Source organism: Lygodium microphyllum, chromosome 4 (assembly GCF_053477565.2).
Source record: "Lygodium microphyllum isolate KBCC chromosome 4, Lygodium_microphyllum_v1.1.10, whole genome shotgun sequence".
NCBI classification, from domain to species: Eukaryota; Viridiplantae; Streptophyta; class Polypodiopsida; order Schizaeales; family Lygodiaceae; genus Lygodium; species Lygodium microphyllum.
Genome location: NC_141138.1, coordinates 90400718 through 90407873, shown reverse-complemented (window position 1 = coordinate 90407873; position 7156 = coordinate 90400718). Strand labels below are relative to the sequence as shown.

The 7156-nt window shown below is 37.1% G+C and overlaps 1 pseudogene; it reads right to left on the bottom strand.

Annotated features, from left to right (window-relative positions):
• Positions 1–200: 200 nt before the first annotated feature.
• On the bottom strand, positions 201–1269 carry LOC148037298 (germin-like protein 1-1 pseudogene; annotated as a pseudogene).
• Between the last annotated feature and the right edge of the window lie 5887 nt (positions 1270–7156).

Below are 7156 nucleotides of genomic sequence, written 5' to 3'. Positions count from 1 at the left end.
GTTAAAATAGTGCTGTATGTTATATTGCCAACCAAAACTTTATTATTTCCATGATATCAAAATCAAATCTTCACTTTTCTAAAATTTCCATACAGAGGATGTTCTTTGAGAATGTATCTAATTCTTGCCTACATTTGCGTATATGACATTACATTTCCTAGGTATTTATAGGTAATTCTGTAACTCCCTTTCATCACACATTGGAAATTGAAATCCTTACTTATATATCGGGACGTATATATATAAGAAATATGGGAAATTTTGCTAGGAATTGTGTGGAATTCCCTACGTAGGGACTGAACAAAAGCTATAAGAGTAAGTTAGTCGATGGCCTTGAAGGTAGCCTTGATTGAGTCGAGCGTGGCGTCGTCCAGGAAGAAGGTCTTGCGGAGGACGGCGTTGGGGATATCGGGCGTGAATAGGGAGCTAGCCACCAGCTGGAAGCCCGGCTGTTGGCTGTTGAGGGCGACGACGGCGGTGGCGGGGTGGGAGCCGACGTTGAGCTGGAAGTGCAGGAGGCCGCGTGGGAAGATCATGACGTCGCCCGGGTTGAGGACCTTGGCGAAGAGCTTGTTAGAGGTGTCCACGAAGGCGCAGTAGAGCCTGCCGGACAGCACGAAGATGATCTCGCTGGCCCTGGGGTGCGTGTGGGGCACGATCACCCCGCCCACCGCGAAGTCCAGGCGCGCCATCCCCAGCCCGAGCGTGTTCACGCCCGGAAACTCCTCCACGAACCCAAACGTAGCATCTGCCAGCACCGGGCTCGCGCTCGCATTGGCTGCTCGGGCCAGGCCGTGGAACACGAAATCCTCCTCCGTCACATTCGCCGCCTCCTTGCACGGATAACCATTCACGCCGAGGCGCTGCGACAGGTCGGCCACGCAGTAGTCCTGGAGCGGATCCGCGTCGGAGGCCCGAACTAGCTGTATTACGCTCATGTGGCTGTTACTATTGCAGGCGCACTGTATCATAATTAGCATTGCGGCAGCCAACATAAGGTGGCCGCGACTGCAGAGCCTCGAGCTTCTCCTCGCAAGTATACTGCTTTTACTAGTAGACACCATCTTGATGGGCTATGAGTGGTGCAGGAGGAGTAAGCGGGTGGCTATACTGGAGAATATCCTATGTATTTTCGGCGGATAGGCGTGCGCCGGACAGCTGAGGGCGCACTGGACAGAGGCTGACGCACAGACACAGAGAGAGAGAGAGAGAGAGATTAATGAACGGATGGAGGATTATGGATGGTGGATAGAAATCTCACGATGGTGACATACTTATATATATAAGCATCCGTGCAGTACAGGATCTTCCTCGCATGCACAACTCAATAATCCTTGACTCGGTCACTCGTAAATCACGAACATGCACATGACTCTTCCTTCTAGTTTCGCCTTGACTTCGAAGGCTCTGCCTCCCCGGCGTAGGCTTGGGCCGCACGACTTGCACAAGATGGATGAAGAAAGTCGATACAAATTTTGAGCAGCCGCTAGAACACATTGGAATAGGTCTTCCTGAAGTGAGAAATTTAGAATCCATACGTCGGGTTCTTTACTTCATTTGTTAATTCCTGGCCGAGAGAGAGAGAGAGAGAGAGATTTACGAAAAAAAAAAGAGAGAGAGAGAGAGAGAGATTTTCTATGGGCGACTAGAAGGTCTTCGGTTCAACCCCCATAGTTATTTAGTATCAAAACATAAGCTCTTTTCAATGCAGATTCTTTTTTGTAGTAGTAATGTTTTGGGGTGGTCTGACACCACGAGAATCTCCCATTTATGGAATATCTTTATTCCAGATATTGATTGGATAAATCTACAAACTATGAGTATTAATTTTTCATATCTATGAGTATTGTAGTTTTTATCTAAATTTTAAATTCCAAAGTTTATGACTTTACTTGTGTTGTTATAAATTACATTACTTTTGAATGTCATTTTGTGTTTTCGTGTTTGTTATTAGCACATACTCGCACATGCATGTATATGTACATATTTCTTTTGATGTTATATGTTGGTACACGGTTCGATGTGTGTTTATAACATTGACTAATAGTTGATGCAACTATTCATGTTGAACATCTTCATTACACACAACCTTCTTCATGTTGAGTTCATAGAACATGCTTTAAGTGCATCAAAATTGAGCTTTTCAATCTAAACCTTAACATGCAACTAATTCAATGTTGACTTCTCTTGCTATTCCAGTGTTTGTGTTTGCAAAAATACTAAAGCATGCTAGCTTTCCTTCTATTTCATTAGAATCGCCTTTTGGAAGTTTCATTATAATTATGCAAGCCAAGAAAATGTGTAGCAATCGATTCAATTGATTTTGATAAGTCACATTAGAATAATAAAAAAGTCTGGACATAAACTTATATTGTTTTGGATATAGTTTGGACGATAGTTCTTTTACAAACACTACAAGGATATAGAGGAATAGCGACAGGTAGTTGCGACGCATATCAATACAACCACGGGTGTGATAAATACAATGTGCATGGGAGCGAGTTTCGGCTCCTACAAAATAATACATTCATGATAATTTGATGATGTTTATAATACACAAGTTTCCAAAATAATATAATGAGACTTCCAAAAAATAAATATCCACCAAAAAAGAGTATATGCACTTGTGCTTCAACAGTCTTCTCAAAATACCGTTAGCAAACATTAACTAAAAGTGTTTTGGATATAGTTTGGATGATAGTTCTTTTACAAAATAAAGGTTTTTTAATGTTCAACTAAAAAGAAACTCTAAAACTTCATGTAACTTAACATTAAGTTTATGTTTTAACACTGCATCTTATAAAAATGACAAACCATTTATTTTTTTGATATTACATATTGTTATATTACTTGGTATGTAATTTCTTATATTATTACTGATATATTTATTCAAATTAGATATTTACACCACATATTAGTTTTACTCTTTCAAAGAGATAAGATTAACATATGTTCATTTTTTAAAGAAACACATTCAATTATACTATTTTTTGCATTCAAAACTAGATAAGTTAAGACATGATTATATAATAATATTATTATGTCTAGGAATAGGGATATAAATTAATATATTGATTGAGAACTTGACATTTGATTAGTGGAATGTGCAAAAATCGACTTGCATACATTTTCGTTTGGTTTGGTTAGATATGTTAAATACAATTGGTATTTGTCTTATTCAAAAGCATATAAAATAATTAAAGATGTAGTGCTTCATGCAAATAATAATTAATTATACCACCATGACAATACCATTTTGTAGTTGATTATACTAGCATGAAAATATTGGTTAATACTTATGCACTGGGCGAATGCTATCAGATGATGTTGTTTTCTTTCCATTTTAATCTTTAAATATCTAATAGTAACCTATCCTTAAATTACTGCTATGTGGCCCTAACTTGTATTATTGTATCTTCCCTCTCTTGTTAGACTGGCAAGTTATTCATTTTGGTTTTTTTGGTATTCATACTAACATATGCTTTCATTATTCCTATAGGGTCATAACTTCTATTGTTTCATCGCTTGTCTCTTGTTGAGACACACTACTGCCAGCTATGTTGATGGAGCTAAGGATATCTAGCACAAGCTAGTTTTTTTTTTTAAAGTCATGGAACTTCAACATTTTGCACTCTTGATGCCTCTTTGTTGCATGATGAAGAAATCAACATTAATTTCTATCCATGGATGGTTCTCATTACATGAAGACCTACGTACATCAGAAGCACATCACAAGGATAATTATTATTATGCAATGCATGTGTAGGTCATCTCCCTAGATTTTCAACTACTACCATGTAAAGGTATTGGGAAGACATATTGTTACACGATTGTTGAACATTAACATGGCATGAGATCTATTGCAACTATATGTAGTTTTAGGTGCATTAACACTTGAGTAAGCATCATCAACAAAGAACACATGCCTTTGAACAGAGAAGGAGATGTTCTATCGCACAAATAGGAACTATGAGTTGAGTCTAAGAGAAGTTTTTGAGAGTTAGATAGTTGTAAGGGACTACAATAGCTTTGAGAAGGGGGTTTGTCCATCAATGATTGTATCAAGAGTGCCAGTGAGTGCAAAGGAGAAGAGTGTAGATTCCTTTCCACAATGAGAGGTGAGACATGAGAGAATGAATCTAATTTTCATCAGGAAACCCTTGCATCTTGCATTGTACATGAAGTAATGCACCATAGTGTATTCTAGGAACTATCTTTCCAATTCATCCATTATTTTGTGGACAGGTTAAACTTGCAAAATAAAGAGTGACTACGCATGAGGTTCATTCCAGATCATGATTTCTATTAGGGCACATATCACATTGAATCAACGTAGACGTAGGTGTAACCAAGAAACAAGATCATTAGTAGAGTTGAAAGGGGCATAGGATGTGGTGATGCCCTTCTTAAAAGCTCTCTTGGATACTTAATACAGCCTCCACTTGGCACTAAAAGAGATAGCATGAGGTTTCTATGGTGTTAACACCATATGCAGGAGAGCCTATATATTATCATGCTCAAGGAACCTTAGATTGGACACTTTCAAGAGAACATGAGGGCGAGCATTGATATGGCTTCATCTTCATTGCTCTTCAAGAAGCCTGACAAGACTTGATTTAGATACTTGTAGTGTGCAAGAAAGGAACTATATGTATAATTTATTAACTAAATCTATTATTTTTATTTTCTTCTTTAAAGTAAATAATGAATCATGGAGCAAAGAGTGATTAATGGAATTGAGGAATGCATGATCTATCTCTAATGAATCCATTGATGTAATCTACAAAAGAAAACATATTTCTTTCTTTCTTTCAGAGAGGTTGAAGCTTGAATATATTATTAGGGGAGCTAAACATAATTAGGTTTAAATTATTTATGAAATCTATCTTATAGAAGGGATATGGGGATTTTTGAAAGGCAACATGTTTAATCTACTTTATATGGTCCCTTTGAATCTTTCAAATTTGCATTTATGCTATTTTGCACTGCACTTGTTCTTTCCTCTAAAAATGGATTACATCAATGGTTCTGTAGGTCATGTCTCAATCTACAAGTGAGTGGTTCAAGTGTTGCTATAAATGAAAAGTTCTTAATCCACCAACTAGCCCCCACAAGCTAAGAAGCCTTGCAAAGTTTTTGGCAAATAGAGGAGTGTAAGGAAAAGAGAGGAATGGAAATATCAAGACATAAATCTTATCATTAAAGGCATTAACAGTTCATAGGAGATTATCTACATAATGAGAGCTATAAAATTACTATGCTATTACAAGACACATGACCTACAGAACCATTGTGTGCAAAGAGATTATTGATGAGGGCATTTAGACCATGCTCTTCTCTATATGTTGTTTCTAGCCTTGGGGATGATGCAATGTAAATTGAATAGAAAACTTATGTGTTTTATTGAAGGAAAATTCATAGTTAAATGCATTTATAAATTATAGGCCTTGAATGCACGTGATTTAGAGGGTATACATATAATGAAGCCCTTCAAGTTTTCAACCCACTAGGATTCCAACTCATGATGGAATGCTCCACCAAAGAATGTAAACTAGGATTGTTAGAGTGGCCATGTTCCAAGCATTCTTTGCTTGATTTACTCCATGTCTACTACACTTTTTAGTATATTTGAAGGAAGAAAGTGATAGGCCCACTCATTGCAAATTTTGGCCTAGATTTTGTTGCATGAACAAGCCCCTTCTTATTGTAATCAACAAATACATTTCATCTTTGCATTCTTTGGATTCTCTCAGGAATATAGCTTCATCACTAACCATGTTTGAATTCTTCCTTCTTCACTTGTCATCATTCTCCTCCAAAACCCTATGTGGACAACATTAAGATAGCCATTAAAGCTTAACCTCAAGCTTACATTTTCTTGAATGCTTTATTTATTGCTCTTAAGCCCTACCTATAGTAGTGATCTATCAATATTTCTTGGAGATTCAAGGCATCGAAGATATTTTTGGATCAATAAGCTATTATGACTAGTTGTAATGGCTCAATATTCTATTTTTGAGCTTCATAGAGTATAGGAAATCACTAAATGAAAGCATATTTTAAAGCTGGGATTCAAGGGAAAAAGGATCCGAGTCTCATAAAAGAGGCATTTTTGGTACAAAATGAAATGGTTGCGGATCAAGGAACTAGACTTTTTCTAGATGCACTTTGATAATAGGAATCCAACGCAAGTGTCCATTCGTCCAACTAGAGTTTGTTTGATCCCCCATATAATGGCTGCAAGGTTTATTTATAATGAAACAGCTACTGCATTAGGAAGCTGGAAAGGATGTAATAGAGGCCAAGGTGATAGATTTCAATGTTGGAAAGTCAGCCATCCAATTGGCTTACAATTTCAAGGACATTTACCCCTCAACTAGGTCGAAACCACTTATGTGCAAGTGTGAAAAGCCAAGAATTGAACTAGTTAGTTTAGTGGTTAGTGATTAATCATGGCTTAAGAGCTAACAAACATGAGAGTTCAAATGACATGGGGGCGAGCGGGGATGCATTTCTTTCAAGTGCCTCCTTCTCCGCCTAAAAAATGGTTTTTTTTCTCGATCATCATCTCACTTCTACTCTTGGGTGTCAAATCTACCATTTTTTTACTTTCCAATGCTCTAATCCTTGCAAAAATGATGTAGTATTCAACAAGATAAAAAATGAGTATTTCTCTCTTTTGTGTCTCTATCCTCTTTGTTTCTTGTTCATATATGGCTCTTTATGTGAGAGCGAAAGGGAGGGCTGATTTGACAAATCATTGATGGATGATGGTTTGAAAGCGTAAAAAGAAATAGATTAAGTGATTTGGGAGTGTTAATACTTGGGAAATTACATTACCGGCTCCATTTCCTCAAAATACGAGCCGTACGCATACAAATTTTTGAGTAAGTGATCATTATTTAATTTTTATGATGCATCGCTAGTGCATATACTGGAAAAATGGTTGCAAATGATTGAAACATATTTTCTGATGCTTGGAATCCCAAAAAATTATTCATTTTTCATTTTCATACATTAAAAACAATAAAATCATCATACTCGAAATACGAGATTTAATGGAAAATAGTGTTGTTTTTGGGTTTTGAACTCACATGATGTTCGCATGGCATGAAATTGGATATGCTAATGGATCACACTTCTAATAAGTCATTAA